Source organism: Aptenodytes patagonicus, chromosome 1 (assembly GCF_965638725.1).
Source record: "Aptenodytes patagonicus chromosome 1, bAptPat1.pri.cur, whole genome shotgun sequence".
In the NCBI taxonomy this organism is placed as follows: domain Eukaryota; kingdom Metazoa; phylum Chordata; class Aves; order Sphenisciformes; family Spheniscidae; genus Aptenodytes; species Aptenodytes patagonicus.
In genome coordinates this window covers 163402144-163420493 of record NC_134949.1, presented here as the reverse complement: position 1 = coordinate 163420493, position 18350 = coordinate 163402144, and positions in this window count along the sequence as shown.

Sequence of the window (18350 nt, the reverse complement as noted above, 5' to 3'; positions counted from 1 at the left end):
CTGGCCTGGGCCTATCATTATGACTAAATAATTATGGTTTGACACAGAATGATTGGCCAAATCACAGAATCCAGTATTTTGGTGGGATTTTATGGCACAGGATAAAAAATACAATATCATGTCTTCTGTGGCCTGCTTCCTAAACTAACACTATTAGAAGAAAAAATACATCTTGGTCTACTTGTGTTAAGTGCTGTGCAAACACACCAGATGTATGTCTCAAGTACTGAACTGTAGCTTAAAGGGAAAAGAGCCAATAACATATCCAAAGCAAGAATGGTGGGATTACCGTTCAAGTGTCCATTTCAAATGCGGAGCTGTCACACATGTAGACAAGTTTAAAATAAATAATGAAAACAAAGCTCAGAAGCACATATACTACTATATGATTTGCTTAGCGTTATTATTTTAATTGAAGTTCAAGCATCTTCTCTTACAAATTTGTTATAAATAAGAGTTGCAGATGCTGGAAAGTAATCTATCCTTTAATGTCTTTCCTGTATCTCTACAAGAAGAGTTATTATCACATTACTATTATTACTTTGGAAAAGACTGGTAATTTTGGTGACAGTGAGTAGATTATAACAGCCTTTCTGGCTTTGCTGCACAGAAAGGGGTCCAAAAGAAACTGAAGCCAGCAGTGAGGCTTTATCCCATCCTGCCATACTGGGACACTAATTTTCCATGTTTTACATTAACCATTACAACTGTCTTTTTTAAAACCTGACATTTATTTGTTTCTTACTGGAAAATGTTTTAAGAATAATATTCACTGTGCATGACTTTGAGATATCTGTCTTTGCATGGATTTCTAGATAATCATGCCCTTCAGACCAGGCAGCATGGAGGGCTTCACGTCCACAGTGCTTAGGAATAACCTCTCTTGGATCAGGTTTGCTGCATCCATGCTACAAACCATTTGGCCCTGCAGCTTCTCTGACTCCATATAGTATCCCTGAAACATGACTATTATTTTGTGTGGGGTTTTTTCAGTTCAAGGAGCGCAACATAATGTGAAGGCTGTATTATAATTCATTGTTTTTTAATGGATGAAACAAGGGTTTGGCGTGAGGATATGAGGAGGCTTCTGAAGATACACAGACTGCTGGGATAAGTTTTGGAGGACTTGGAAGAGGGAAGAAAACCACAGTTGCTACAATCCCATCGTGAACAGATCTGGAGTGAACCATCCCTAGACCATGCCCAGATATTGTCTTAGAGAGCGTATTTTGAGCAACCCAAATCAGTCAGGGAGTAAAGCAACAGCTAAGTGGTGTGAGGCAACTTTACATTTGTATTTGTTGCTTTGTCAAATCAGTTTTTTCAAGTCTTTGTCTACAGATAATAAAGTACATTCATTTGCAATCCTAAAAGCCATCAATTACTATTACCTTTATGTGATTACTCCTCTTTGTTCTTTTTTGCAAATGACACTATAAGCATTAACACTGTTTAACCATGCTGTTGTTATACTTAGGAATGGCACTTCTCAGAAAGTGGTCCAATATACTAGTTTCTGAACAATACAGAATACCAAAGTTTCTAAATTACTGTATTTTATTAAGCGAGCTTCTAACTTTACACGTGCCTTGAAACTCAGTATTAAATTGTGTAGTTTTCTTACTGTCCTTTAAAGCCTACTCCCGTATGTTATGAATCTCACAATGGAAAATGCTAATCATACCTGAAGCAGTCTATAATGAAATCTTAACTGTCTTTCATTAGTGTATCTGTGTTAACCACAGACACAGCTGTAAAGATGGAAGAAAACCCTGTGGTTTTGTGTTGTTTTTTTTTTCCTCATTATGAGACACTGACATGGTCTATCAGTGATATTCAATGGAGAAATTGGTGAATATTAAACAGCAATAAGCTCTCTAGGTTTTGATGTAGCAAGCAGTTTATTTGAAAGGATATAAATATTTTGCGCATTAAGCAACTATGGCTGAAATGATAAAATAAAGCTACATCACAGTTAAAACCTGCAGGTTTATTTTTAACTGTTGACATTTTTCTGTGAGCATAGAATAGGCTTGACTTGAATGGCTACGTCATATACATTGAACATATGTTTAGGTGTTTTGATGGGCTAGGGCTGATATCACAATAGTAAATTTCCCAGGAACTACTGGAGGCAATTCAAAAAGTAAAGCACCTAGTCTTTCCTTATTTTAAAAAGCAAACTTCCTGAGGAATGGATAGTGAAGATGGTATGTCTCAAATACATACAACACTGGAAAAAGCTTATTGTATCCCTAGGAGAATGGAAATATTATAACTTTATAATTTCTAAAATTTGTAATTTTGTACAATCTTCATACGAGGTATTGAAAGAGAACATACACTGCCCTCAGACTATGGGGTTTTGAGGTGATAATTGTAAAGATACAAAGATATTCTAGGAGTTGAAGGCAAGAAAAGATGAATATTCTCATCTGCCATGTTCATTTGGAGCAATGGACTAGACTGGGACTATGAAAGGATGCTGTGGAGAGTCCTTTTTTTAACAAAAAAAATAACTTGGGGCCTCTGTTTTCCTGAGCATTCTGCTGTTTTTCCGCAGAGAATGTGTTGCTACAGGTGTTCATCTGAATACTTATGGCAAAGATTTTGATTAGTAAATAAAATTCTCCCTTCTGCTGCTTGTGCCAGGTTGCAGTTCTGCTACAGAATTTGCCAGAGTTGTGCCTGTCTCTGCTGAAAAAGAGAGAAAGGAGAATGGCAAACAATATATCTTTTCTTTTGATTTTGTTGTCCCTTTAGTAATACAGAGGGAAAAGAGGTTAATGTTTAATCATTATCACTAACACACAGGCACACACATTCAGTTGTTTGGTCCGCTTAATGACTTTCATTTAAGAATGTGACTTAAGGAATTACTGCAAAACATACAAAAGAAGATGTGACAATTTAGGTTGGTAATATTGTGCTGATTGAACATAACAGTCTGTTTTCAGGCGGTTGTGTTAAAAACATACTCCTACAGAATGGTTGATCAAAAGTAGTTCATAGTTTTAAGAGTAGGTAAAAAATACTTACTGATTAATCTCAGACAGCTGTGCTTGTTGTGCCATTTTAGCTTCATTTTACAGATTATTAATGAACTGGCAGTTCATTTTAATCTGCACTATAGACCTAGTTACAGTGTAATAAAACGAATGCCCCAGGCCATCCACAAAGTGAGATGATTTATGATTCTAATGTAATCAATTGGATAATTTTATGTGCAGGTATTGCTTATGATTGCACACTAAAATAACTGTGTTCAAAATCACATTTAACATATCTGTTTAGCACAATCAGAAATGCCACCTACTTGTTTTTCTCTTTAATTCCTCATTGCCCTGGGGGAAAGCAAAGCAAACAGCAACTTACTATAATTTTAGTTGGAGGTCACTTACTCTTCCTTTCCCAAAAGAGTTTTCCCATTATTCACTCATTTTTAAATATGACCAGCAAATAAATATTTCCATGTGTTTAAAAATACTGACAACTGTTATCACTGCTAACAGTTGTCCTGGGTTGCAGGGCTAGGGATTTTAGAGCTTAATATGTGCTATTGGGTTGTAGGATATTTTTTTTTCCTGCTGGTCCTAGAATCACTTTCTACTGGGTCATTCCTCTTTTCATGACCTACGAAGCTAGTTTGAGCAAGTCTTTGAGGAAAATTAATTGCATCCCTAAAAAACCCTTTCATGTTGTTGTGGTTTAACCCGTCAGGCAGCTAAACACCACACAGCCATTCGCTCACTCCTGCCCTTCCAGTGGGATGGGGGAGAGAATTGGGAAAAAAAAAAAAGCAAAATTTGTGGGTTGAGATAAAGACAGCTTAATAGGACAGAAAAGGAAAGGAAAATAATAATAATAATAATAGTGATGATGATGATGATGATGATGAAACTATATACAAAATAAGTGATGCACAGTGCAATTGCTCACCACCTGCCAACCAATGCCCAGCCAGCTCCCGAGCAGCGGTCACCACCCCCCAGCTAACTCCCCCCACTTTATATACTGAGCATGACGTCATATGGTATAGAATACCCTTTTGGCTGGTTTGGGTCAGCTGTCCTGGCTGTGCCCCCTCCCAGCTTCTCACTGGCAGGGCATGAGAAGCTGAAAAGTCCTTGACTAGTGTAAGAACTACTTTGCAAACTACTTTGCAACAACTAAAACATCGCTGTGTTATCAACATTATTCTTATCCTAAATCCAAAACACAGCACTGTACCAGCTACTAGGAAGAAAATTAACTCTATCCCAGCCAAAACCAGGACACGTCTCTATGTTTGTTACTGGGTTGGGGTTTTTTTGTCTCTATTGCCAGAAGCTGTCAAAGAAAAAAATTTGCACTCTAAAAAGAAGATTAAAGACAGCCCAGCACTGTAATTCTAACAAAATGCTAATGCATTTTAAAGATAGCATATATATCAACAATTTATAATTAAAATACAGAGAAAAATATAAATTGGAAAGTAAAAATTCAAATACTCATATTTCTTGTTCTTAAAAAAAAAGAAATATTGCTATTGCAAACCCTAATGCATTGTTTTCCTACTTTCTAAAGTTGAATTCTTATTAAAAGTGATCTGTTCAAGTAAAAAAAGGAAGAGAGAAGAGTACATTTTAATTACTATCTACTTTAATCCTATGAAAAATAAATTAAGGTATCCACAGAGACATTCTTTCCTGCATTCTGGCTATAGCGTACACAGTCCAATAGCCAACTCAAGTTGCAACTCTATTTTTTATTTTCAATGGGACAAAACCCCACAATAATTCAGAGCGGCTAAGATAATGAAAAATCTATGTGAAAAGAATGTGAGTATTTTTATGTTTAATCTCTGGTTTTATGTTCTATGTGTAATTAATTGACACGGACATTTTGCTTGCCATTTTAGTAGACACAAAACAAGATAATTATAAGAGCTTGGCAGACCAATAGAGATACAAATTAAAAAAAAAAAAAAAAAAACAACAACAAGAAAAAAAGAAAACGCACATCTAGGGCAGAAGATAGATTAGCTACTTCCTTAATGAACCAAATATCAATCAAAAAATTATGAGATCTTAATGGTATTTATAAGAGGACAAAGGTCAACTTTGGACAGTAGATGCATACATGTGGAATATTAATTTACATACAGTTTGAGAAATAAGACATTCACCAGTAACATTCTGATTGTCTAGAAATTATTATTATTGTTCTTAAAACACCTCCAATGACAGAAATTATATGGATTTAATGTTAAAATATTTTAAGATATATACAGATTAGCATTTAGACATACTTCTTAACATCTAGGTGTGTTTTCGTACTGAACAGTTTGAAAGATCCTGTGTTATTGACTATTTTGTCCTAAGAAATTATATGAGCAAGACTATTGATGCCATGTATATTCTTGCTGGTGGAATAAATCTCCAAATTTGATTCAAATGCACAGTCCATTTTATTGCATACTTTGACTTCTTCAGTACTAACATGGGAGAAACTATAAGAATTCTATAATGGATGGATATACTTCTCAATATCCTTCCCCTCTTTACAGGTCCAAACAGAGTTCTTACTAATTAAAATGACAATTAGCTATGAAAAGTGATGTCAAGTTTCCCTTTTGGAAGCTTTTAACAGTATAACACTTATACCCTTAACAGTTACTGTTCTTACAAATGTCCAGTTGTCTTTGAGTCTAGTTAACTACTTGACTTTAAAACCATGATGTGACAACATGTTCTGCAGGTAGATTAAGAGTTACCATCTTTTGACATTTTTGAATTCACACAGTTCTTTGTAAATATTTTGTTAAACTTCCAAAGTGTTTACAGACAGGAAAATGGAATATACTGTTCTGCCTTCTGTATATAGTTTGTTGTTATTATGAGTAAATCGTCACAAAACCCAATGATAGGTGCTTAGAACAAAAAAACAGTCCCTGCTTGAAACAGTTTATAATCCCACTGTAATCGATAAGAATTATTTCATCTGACTTAAACCTTCTCCAGCTCCAAAAACATCCTCAGACTTTTCTGTCTTTCTTGATGTGTGTTTTTTCCCCCCATTTCCTCATCATTCTTTTCACTCTTCTCTGAACACCCTGAAATTCTGTAATACCATTTCTGAAAAGAGGTGATGAGGGCTAAATAACTGGTATTGTGGAAGGAGGCACGTCACTGGGTTGTATAATGACATAACTGTATCCCATTCTGAATGAACATTTACAGTTTTGGTCCCTTCTTGGAGCTGTATTGAGGGTGTTCCAAAAACGCCTGTCGGAGGGAAGGTGTATGCAATGAATTGGCACAGTCTTTGGATGTTACACTGGCACCGCTTTCCTAATCAATGCACTCATTTTTTTAGGTCGATGTGGCTGAATGTAGGTTGCTGGCAAAGCTCTGCAAACTCTCTGGGGCGAAGGTGCAGCTGGATTCAGCTGGATTCAGCTTTGCACCCAGCACCCATGTAATCCCAGCAGAAATCAGCGTGTGAGGTGGGTTAAAGGGAGCCCATAAAGGACAGCAAAAAAGGGCATGAACTAATGCCTGTCAAAAGCCACTCAAAAGTACGGTTCATTTCAGCAGAACTGGAAAGAGAAAGAATGGCTTATTTCTTTGTGACTTTTCCATCAGCAGTATTTTTTGCATGATTAAATGTAACAAAATTTCCTAAAAGTGCCATATGGCAACTATTCCTTGTGTATCTCAGACACAGCCAGGACTATAAATATATTTCTGATTCTTATAGTCTCATAATATTTATAGTATGTATAAAAACCCACTGCTCTTACACGTAGAAAAAAAATGATAATTACTATTTCTTCTTACATGTGTTTTTCAATGTATTTTTTTCTATCTCTCCAAACTGAGAATCTTTCTGAACCAAGCGAAAAAAAAAAAAAAAAGAAATATTTAGTCAGATTGTGGTTCTTTCAAGTTTCCCTATTTTATTTTTTTTGTAAAGGTTTATTCTGGTTTATTTTTAATAAGAATGCATCAGACTTAGTCCAACACTTTGAAGTCCATATAAGACAAGTTTTGCTTTCAAAGCAAGTTAATGAAGTTGTTAATGCACAAAATTCCTTTCCATTATCACCTTACAGCTTTTTGCAATGTTGTGTCTTCTCACTGAAATGCCTGTATCCACCAGCATACCTGATACCATGATAGCTACAAATACAGTTCTCTCAACTGCTTATCTTGCGTAAAATCTAGACTAACTCACTTTCATTCTGAAGCATGGTCCTTTTGTGCAGTAGGGATAGTTACCTTCCATCCATCACTTTCTCTCTGAGCTAGTTAAGTGTTTTTACCCCGTTTGCATTTGAAGTTCCTGTTGTTTAATCCTGGAATGATGCAGGCTGAGCAAAGTGAGACTGTTGCCATCATATGAACCCAATGAACTTGTGGCCAGGGGAGCTGAGCAATGTTACTCTCACAGGATGTCAGTAACGTATAGTCACCTTTCCAGCAGCAAGTTCAAAAAGTTTCTTTGATTGAAAGCTTAAGCTAATGTTTGACTCAAAAAGAATCAACACACATAATTATTTTATAGCAGACCACTATTCAGTGTTCATGTAGCGTTTTTTAACGCATGTTATTTGAATCTATGTTCTCAGGCAATGGAGACTAATGCATTTTGATGCTGTTTAACATGTTCTGATGTTGTGAAATCCAAAGTATGACCAGATTATAACATTGTTTATATATGATAATTATTTGTGGTGGGTTGACCCTGGCTGGATGCCAGGCGTGTACCAAAGCTGCTATCACTCCCCCTCCTCAGCTGGACAGAGGAGAGAAAATATAATGAAAGGCTCGTGGGTCGAGACAAGGACAGGGAGAGATCATTCAACAATTACTGTCACAAGCAAATTGGGAAAAATTAATTTAATTTATCACCAATCAAATCAGAGTAGGATAATGAGAAATAAAAACTACATCTTAAAACACCTTCCCCCCACCCCTCCCTTCTTCCCAGGCTCAACTTCACTCCCAATTTTCCCTACCTCCTCCCCGCCAGCAGCACAGGGGATGGGGAATGGGGGTTGTGGTCATTTCATCACGCATTGTTTCTGCCACTCCTTCCTCTTCAGGGGGAGGACTCCTCACACTCTTCCCCTGCTCCAGCGTGGGGTCCCCTACCACGGGATACAGTCCTCCATGAACTTCTCCAATGTGAGTCCTTTCCATGGCTGCAGTTCTTCACAAAATGCTCCAGAGTGGGTCCCTTCCACGGGGTGCAGTCCTTCAGGAGCAGACTACTCCAGCGTGGGTGCCCCACAGGGTCACAAGTCCTGCCAGCAAACCTGTTCCAGCATGGGCTCCTCTCTCCATGGATCCACAGGTCCCGCCAGGAGCCTGCTCCAGTGTGGGTTTCCCACAGGGTCACAGCCTGCTTCGAGCACATCCACCTGCTCTGGTGTGGGGTCCTCCACAGGCTGCAGGTGGATATCTGCTCCACCGTTAACCTCCATGGGCTGCAGGGGGACAGCCTGCCTCACCATGGTCTTCACCGCAGGCTGCAGGGGAATCTCTGCTCCGGCGCCTGAGGCACCTCCTCCCCCTCCTTCTTCACTGACTTTGGTGTCTGCAGAGTTGTTTCTCTCACATATTCTCATTCCTCTCCTCCGGCTGAAGTTCTGCAGCAGTTTTTTTCCCCTTCTTAAATATGTTATGACAGAGGCGCTACCACTGTCGCTGATGGGCTCGGCCTTGGCCAGCGACGGGTCCATCCTGGAGCTGGCTGGCATTGGCTCTGTCGGACATAGGGGAAGCTTCTGGCAGCTACTCTCAGAAGCCATCCCCATAGCCCCCCCACTACCAAAACCTTGCCACGCAAACCCAGTACATTATTATACATAAATATTTTTTATTATATTATTTAAATCATAGTATAAAATTAAGCTAATAAGTGACAGAAGATGTGTATAAAGTGAAGTGAAAAGCTTAGTAAAATTATGAGATTCCAAAGTCTAGACATTTACTTTTTAAGGGAAGGAGAAAGAGATGGGGGAAAATAAGAAAAGGACAAAAAATTCAGCTGTCCAAAATCTACTGAAAGGAAAGAAAGTTATTTTTGTTTTTAGAAAAGTATTTCTGATTTCTTATGCTTGAACAAAAGTTGATTGCAGGTGCAGGTTTTATACTTTCCTATTGCAATAGAAGCAATAGAAGTGATTTAGAAATCTATTCCTGGTTTTGAGGAATTTACATGATTTGAGCACATGAAGACATTTTAGTATGTAAATCCTTCACTTTCATGGCTACAGAGTGCAAAGGCAGGTTTTCCCCTGAGTTTAAGAACTTTCTCTGTTTATTTGTTTCTAAACACAAATTACATGGAATAGTCATTGAGAGCTGAGAACAGAAATTCAGACTAAACAAATTGGGAATGATTTTCGTAATGTGGAAAAAGCATTCATTGAATGGTTAGGGTGAGGAAAGAGTCAGAAAGGGATCATGGGCATTACAGATGTAGGTTTTATACATCAGACCTGACTGTCACTACGTTGATCTTTGGTTTTCACTTAATTTTTATAGACTTCTTAAAACATTTATGCTTGCAGATAGAATAAAGTTGATGTCAGTTGACGGTGTTGTTGCATATAATTGTAAAAGTGGGGAAAAAATGTTTTTTTTATAGCAAGGAAGAGAAACACTGAATTTAATATTCAAAAAATGAGGAAAAAAATGCTTTCATAGTTATGCACAGTGGCAAAAAAAAAAAAGCAGACAGAGTTTTATAGCTTTCTTAGGCTACCTACAGGCTCCTATAGCAGTCTAATGGATTGTCTTTAAACTGTGTAGGAAGGGTCAAAGTATACCGAGTTTAATTATATGAGTAGCAGAGGAGATAGGCATTAACAAAGTTGGTAGTTGCAGCAAACTCAGAGAATGAGACATCATTTTAGGAAAGATAAAAAACTGAAGTTTTTTGTTGTCTTCATTGATTATGATAGTTTTGTGTATATTTATCTTCCTGAAATTAAATGAATGAAAGAATGGTCAAATTGCTAGTTTGTGGTAGGATTTCTGCTTTGTTCTCTGGATAATGACATAAAAGCTCAAAAATGTCAGGGTTTTAGTCAATAGTTTTGGGATGTCTTACACAAAACTTCAGTGAACTCTGTCAGAATAGTTGACTTACTGACCAGAAAAGGCTAACGTTTTTCTAAGCAGGAACTACGGTTGAAATGCCTTTGGGTCAGTTTGAATACATAAGGCCAGAAAAAAATTGACATTCATTGCCCAGACAAAAAGTGGAGACATAGCTTTGCTCAAGTTAAGAGATATTCTTCGTGTTGTGACACAGGAGCGGTAGGACATGTCAGTAACATAAGTTCAATGAACATGGTGCACATATACTGTTAAATGTTTTCTTAGGAAAAAGGAGACTTTAATTGCTTTTACTTACAGTTTTCTGATTTAAATGTTCCCTAAGAAGCAAAGTTGAAGCCTAATCCCATAAACCAGCATCTTTTCCTAAAACTTTCTAGAGATGATGAAAAAGGGCTAACACCTGCAGTAGATTTCCTATGCCCATCCATACGATGTGCGACAGACAAAAGTTTGCCTTTTAACTGATTCCCTTGTTTCCTTGCATACCTTAGGAAGTCTGCAAAGAAAATCTATTTAGAAGCTTAGTGTCAAGCTAAGACATATCAAGACAGATATTCTTTCTGTCTATACACCTTTCAGATATCTCTGTCTTTTTCTTTCCAGTCATCAGCTAAAAGAAAGCTATGCAATATCTATACTCCTTTTCCTGCCAGCTATTAAGCTTAAGCCCCATCCTACTCCTTTTCTCCAGGGAGAGATGAGCAAAGACTTAAAAGAGTAGCCAAAGGCAATGAATTCCTGGAAGGGGACTGAAGTGTCAATACCAAATCAGGGACAAAAAAAAAAAAAAAAAAAGGGAATGGGAAAAGGGAAAAGAAGAACCTAAGGATAAGTGGATAGAGAAAGAGAGAGTGAAGATGGACAGGACTGAAGAGGTAACGAAGAAAGATTATTTTCAATGCTGGAGAGCATAGAAGACAGAGTTTAAGTAAAAAGCAATTAGAAGTTAGTGAAATAAATACATAAAGCATAATTATGACCTCAAGAGAAACCTGGATTTTGAACCATTACACTGAAAATTGCATAGAGCTACTAGTACAGTAGCTGAATGCAATTACATTTTAATTGTGTGAAATGTTTGTGTGTTTGCAGGAAGTATTGTTTCTGATCCTGAATCTTTTCAGCCATGAATCCCAGCTTTGCAAAAGGAACTTTGCTCTCTCAAATACAGCTGCACCACCTAATTGTTAGTGGTCAGGCTCTGACAGTGAAATTTACTTTGCTGAGACAATTTCCCATTCACTGGAAAGGGCAAGAATCGGGCTCTTGACTCTGGAATCAGAACAGCTGGTACGAAGGGAAACTGAGTAGCAAAGGGAATTTGTACATGAGTTTGGGTATCCATCTCACGGACACAGGCAGACACCCCTTTAAAAGTGGGATGCAGAGCTATCTAGATTAACTCCATCCAGGAATACAGTGGACTTAGAGAAGGAGATGCTGGCAAAGGATGGTTCAAGGAATGCAGAACTGGGGGAGGGCCGCTTAGAAAAGCTAGTAACAAGGGTCTCCTAAAGCAACCTTTCTCCAAAGATTTGAGGATCTGTTTAGGCGCCACTTCAGGCTCTTGAGCTGGAGAACTCCTGTAAAGCTAGACATCTGTGAGGAACACAGTAGATTGGAGGGGGCAGGGGGAAAGTAGGGAGGGATGTAGGTGGTGTGGGAAGTGTACTTTTATAATGACATGGTAATTACCAAAAAAGTGGGAGGCCAATGTTCAGTTCTCTCTTGAGCCTGAGGAGATTCAAACTCACATCTGCAGCAGCTTTAGATAATTCCTTAATCACTAGGCTGGAGAATAATTAGATGACGTGCATTTTACATTATGCACTGAAAGACTGAGGCAGCTTACCACCATCTATATCAGTGCTCAGCCCCCAAAAGTAACACTCTCAGGATTTTTCTTGCTTGTGTTCTCTCTGACCATGAAACTGTTCTCCTTTGTATGAAGAAAAAGAATATCTGATAGCAATGGATTTAAAGTTATCGTTCTCTTACTGGTGTGTAAGTTACTCAAACAAGTGTAGAAAAGTGTCCTGACACTTTCATGATTTTAATTGAATCCCACTGAAGTCAGGGGGATTAATCATGCACTAGACTGAGGTTTAACAAATAATACTTATCTCTACAGTTTCCAACCAATGGTAGGTAGACTCTACCTTCAGTTGCAAATGGATTAAGATGAAATGCTCTCAGAAATTCGATACTGATTCCTTTTGTGGCAAGCTAATGAGCTCAGCCCTCACAAAGTGGTCTCAGGACATTATTTTTATGTTAGGAACTCAGCGGTGTCTGAGCATTATATGGACAGCTGTTGTTAAGGGGTCACAAAGCCCTGTCAAAACAGCAGTCTTCATCTGCTCTTTTGGAAACCATAAATTGAACAGAATTCACTCCTAAAAAGTCCACAGGCAAGTCTCTCACAGACTGTGTCATTTAAATATCAGTATATATGGGGATAGAGTCACGCAATAATTTTCTTGTTTGTCTTCACCCTTTAAAGTGCTCCACTCTATTACTGACAAAGTGGCTAGCTCTGTGATGAGCTATAGTTTTGCTTCCCTCTTCCCCCCAAAATTACTATTCAAATTACAGGATTTAATTTGATAGGAAGGCATTGGAAAATTTCTACCATCACTAGCTTTGCCTTTCTTGTACAGTGTTGATGTGGTAAACATATCCCATTAGAAGGCTGACAAAATATGATATATTTGAGAGGAAATTAAAATGCCATAGTTAGCATTAGAAACCATTTACCAATTAAATATAAGAAAGATTTAGTTATTCCAAAACACAAATGAAATAGCATGGAAGTGATTTTCAAAAATACTTAAGGAGAACTAAGCAGACAGCCCCCATTAAACACCTCTCTGGAAATTGGGCTTAATTCCCAGAGGACTTTTTTAAAATTCATTTTTACTCTCTCAGTCTCCTCTTCTAGCATGCCAAGTCTTTACCCTTAACCTGTTTCTCTCCTGTTGCTTACCACTTAGTCTCACACTATTTTTCCTTCCCACTCCTCCCTTTTAGAGTTTTCTTTTGTTGCCCTAGTTCTCACTTCATTCTCACCATCTGCTTACTGCATGTTTTTCTGTTCCTATAGTCTAAGTAGCCTTTTGCTACTTAGAATTTCTACATGATTCTTCTTTTCTCCTTTCCAAGAAGTCTTTTTCTTCTTTTTGTATTTTTTCTATTCCCATTGTTGCTTCATCCTTACCCTCAACTTTTCATTTCTTCCATTTCTGTCTTTGTTGAGGCCCCAGTTGTAAATTTTCTTTACACCTTGGAGGCTATAACCTTCCTGGAAACCACCTAAATGACCATTTAGATCTCTAAGTTTATGAGTATATATCTGAAAAAACAGCTAATTCGGAGCATACTGGCATCAGACTGATGGTTATAACATGGGAAAGGCAAGAGCAAAATATATTGAAATTCTATGCAAAATGCAGGTCTTCCTGTGAGATTTTTATATGCAGCCTGCACCTTTTTGGACTGCAAAATTAGCCTTCACCACAGCTTGTCTTCCAGTGACAAAACACTGTGTGAAAGAGCTACTGATCTGTCTTTTAAATGAACCTTTCAGAAGATTCTACTCTTATATTTTTATTCATTTTTAAATGTATGCAGAAAGATTTCTGAGGTTAAATTTCTGAGTTCACCATCATATCGTTGTGTACATTATATTAGGACCCTGAGCTATCCCTCAATAAACTGGCATAATGAAGAACTAAGCTGGATACTAGAAAGCAATACAGTGTGCTAGGACAAGCTATGCTCTTCCTCAGGGTAACTCACAGACATGGAGGCAAAGAAATTTCAGTGCCAGCCAGAGGCTGCTGCACTGCTTTTGTTGGGATTAGTGGGGGGTCAAAAAATGGTTCTCCATTCTGAACTGTAGATAAGTTAGTAATTTCTCAGAATATGATTTCCTCACCATCTGCCAAGCTTTATTTGGGATTTTCTTATACTTTTCCAACTGAATAATATAATAAATAACTTCAATATAATTTTTTTCAACCTAACAGAACAAGATGTTTTAAGGGGAGATAGCTTTAAACCTGACACTTGAGGGACTCGCCTCAAGCATGCTCAGTATCCAGCTTCTAAGAATCAAGTCTTTTCTAATTGTCTCATATTTGCACCCAAAAATGCTGATAGCTTCAAAAAAATCTTTGTCTTTTAAGACAGAAGAATGCTATGATCATTAATTTTGTCGTATACACTTATGGCTCTTAGACAACAAATTATCCACATGCTCAGTTTGACATGTATGCAGGGACACACAACATAGAAGTATTCCAGTGACACAAGTCTGAAAAGTGCAAGACCAAACAAATAAAGTAACTCTCTGGAATAAGTCTTTTTTTGGCAGTAATATAAATAAATTAAATAAATAAGTAGACATTAAAATCCTCACAGACTGCCTGCAATTTGTCAACTGAGGTGAAAGTCACAAAGATCTTACAATGCCCACTAATAAGATAGAAAAATGCTAGTAATAGTGTTATAAACCATTATCTCAACCATTTAAAGGCTGTGAACAAGACCAGATGCATTAATTTGTGGACTTAAGCATGCATGTTGTGTTGGGAAGTTGCAAAAACTCTCACAATACTAGAAGTAGGAAGGTATCTAGTTGAATAATTCCCTTGCTCTGTTACTGCAGGTCAGGAGATTGGTGCTTGCATTTATGACCAAAATTTCTTTAAAAATTGTATTTCCACCAAATATATTTCAAGGCTGCATTGAAATACAATAGAGCCCACTTACGCCAGCAAATAAGAAACAGCATCAGACTTTTCCAAACCAAGAACAGGTTTAGAGCATGCAGCTGCAGGCACATCAGCTGTTTTCTTCATCATTTGCACAAAAATCCTCTCCTACTTGCACTATTATTTATAAGCAGCCTTTAAATATTATTGTCTCATTTTTGCTCAATTATGGGGCCTTTGTATGGCAGGAGGTGAATGCTTATTCTTTGTGAATCCATGGCCAAAGGGGTATTCACCTTTAAGATCCATCTTTCTGTTAGTCATCCTAATTTCCTTGCAGGAAGAGAATGCATTTCTCAAGCTTGTTCATTGGTGTATTGTATTTGTTTCTTGGTTAATTTTATGGAAATACTTGAGAACTCACCCCGTCAAGGATGATTTTCACTCCTGTGTAAGCAAAAACAACCTTAAAGAAAAAAGTTAAATAAACCACAAAACACTAGGAGTCATAGATTGCCTATGGCAGAAGATTGTTCCTGGACACAGAAAACATCTTGTTTTCTCCAGAGAGAATCTTGAGTCTAGCCATTTTAAGGGCTTGAAGAACTCAGTGAAAAGAGCTCAAAACTGAAACTGAGTTCTCACAAAAGACAGCTGCTATTATTAATGCAAATACTAAAACCATTGAAAGTTGAAAAATGATAGATGGAGTTCTAGGCATTATCTTTATGCAAGGCAGATTTGGCAGACAGTCTACGTTTACTTGAGGGGTGATATATAATTTCATTGTGACACTGATTCCTTCTAAGAATGAAAATAAAGTACCATCTGAATAATTGCCTGTTAATTGAGCTGTCATATATCTAATGGAAGACATTTGTTTGCTTATTTTTAAGTGCATGTATCTCTGCAAGCACAAATTTGAGCGCATGACTGCTGCGGAAGCCATGGGAAAATAGAGAATGCTTGGAACTGAAATACAGTTCACTTTCTATGAGATCTGTAATACAGGGAAGGCAACCATAGAAGCTGAACCAAATGTCATGGCAAAAAATATTATTAAGATAACAAAGATGCAGAGTGAGGAAATACAAACAAAACCCAGATAAAATACAGATAAAGTACAGGCAAAAATACAGAAAAAATAAAGAAAAAGGATCTGAAAGAGAGGTCCAAATTAAAAGTAGAGGACAGTGACATGGAAAAAAGAGACTATATTGATTCTATTCATAAAAGTACAAAGACTAGAGAAAAATATGAACAGCTCGATAAGGCTGGAAGCCAAAGAAAAATAATTTTTAAAAATTAGGTAAAAAGAATAGAAAAAAACACACCCGTCTGCCAAAACATATTTTATACACAGATACCTAAAATAAATGGTCAAAGATGGTTCAGCTGAATGGCAATTTGACGTTACAACCTTTAGGCAACTTTTCATTTAGCTTAAACAGCACCTTAATTTCATCCTCCTTGAAACACACATATGGAATTGGTACATGGAGTTATTCATGGAAGTCCATGTTTTCTTCTATTTTCTGATTACACATGTGGAAGCATAGATTTTTGTTGTGACCTGCACTACTGATCCAAACACTTAATCAGTTGCTCTTGCTTCTTAATACTCCAAGATCCAGCAAACAGTTAGGCAAATGATTTCTTAATGATTTCCTGTCGTTATACAGTTCTGCCTAAAATGCACATTACTTGACAGTATTTCATTATAGTTGCTGTGACCACACTCCTGATCATGCTCCTAACCTGCCTTTCTGTCAAAGCTGGAGTAAGTCTTGTCTTAATATGCATGAACAGTTATGCACAGTCTTCCAGATGATGTATTATGAATATCTTGTCTAACAGCACCAATATTTTCCTGCTGTATTGGAAATACAGATTTGAATGCATTTTGTTTTCCATAGCTACATTTTATCCCAGCCTAATATCATTAAATACATTAAGGTCTTTGTTTTCCTCAGGGGAAAGTTCCCAGTGGATGGCATATGGCTTACCAGTGACATTTCTGTCAGCATCCAACTGGAGAGTCTTGTAGTTTTTCATGTAAATTTAATTTCCTTTGCATTTCTTCTGAGTTCATCATATTCTTCTGATATTTTCTATATAAAAAAGATTCCTAGTCTCAAGTTATAAGAAAATGTTATCTGTCCCCTCCCTTCCTGCATGCAACCAGCTTTCTTTTAGGTTCACTCACTAGCTTCTGCCTAAGTCCATCTATTACCCACTTAAAAACTTGCTTATTAATGTGGCAGACTGTATAATTTTAAGGATACCTGTGAGGCATCATGTCTTCCTAGAGCAGGTCACCAAGAAAGAAATTTCCTGTTTCTGACCATATATCCCCCACCTGGGAGACTTTTTTTTTTTTTTTTAAAGAGGAAGAGGAGACAGGAATAAATTATTACAGTTAGTTTTTAAAAAATCTTTCAATGTTATTTTTAGGGTACTAACTCTGAGAGGAATCAAAGGTTCAGCATACCCTGGTGTAAGTGTTTGGTTACAAATGTGACTGGAACCATGTTTGTTAAATGAAAATTTAGAGTAGTGTTTATACCTATTGAAATACAATCAGAGGAAGTGTTACAATAAACTTCTGTCTCCTTTAGGTCATGAAAATTTTGTTTCCAAGATCATGAAACCATCAAAAATTTCTGGGGTTTATTATTTTTAGATGTTTTCTCACTAGACAAACAATGAATAAGAATATATAAATACAGGGACTATTCAGGAAGAAAAAGAAATTGATTCAGCACAAGCAGTAATCAAAGCTAGTATATCTTTTATTTGACTGACATTTGTAGATTTTAGAATGTATTTCCATCAACACAGGTTTGCAGAGGGCTGCAGAAGACTGTGGGTGGTCTGCATCTGTAGCTGTTCTTACCTGTTTTAATGGAAATGTGATAAAGATGAAAATGAAAACAATGAATGTTCATATTAAAAAAATCTTAAAAGTTACTAGCAAAAACTCTTTGAAACCTAGTCTTTCCAAAAGTATTGTGACAAACCAGAAGTCTATCACAGACAATGTAGCTGTAGTGAATAGAATGAGAGAATGAGAGAAGAACCATTGGTGATTGCGGGGCTCTTAATTTAGGATTTTCAGCTAGGAAGCCAGACTATAGTGTTAAGCAGAGGGGAGTTAAAAGTACATAGCTCTTGTATGGAATGTCAGGTGCCTCTCTGAGTATTAAATTACTTCCCCCCCTCCCCCCCCCCCCTTTCATTTAAATGGCTATATGTCTAGCACTAAACATTTCTTGTTAAAGTTGCTGTTCACCTGTCCATTCTCTAGTGTAAGCATATGCCATCCTCACACCATGGGTATTATTGAGGGTAAAGAATATTCATGAATTATAGGAAGCTATCTTGATATCGTCTACTTATTCACCATTTGTTACTGCAGGTAATATGTATTTTCTTTTTTTGTAATGTATCTTCCAGGATTAGTGGCATGCATGTTTTCATGAACAAGATCAAACAATGTGTGGTTTATGTGGAAGGCAGT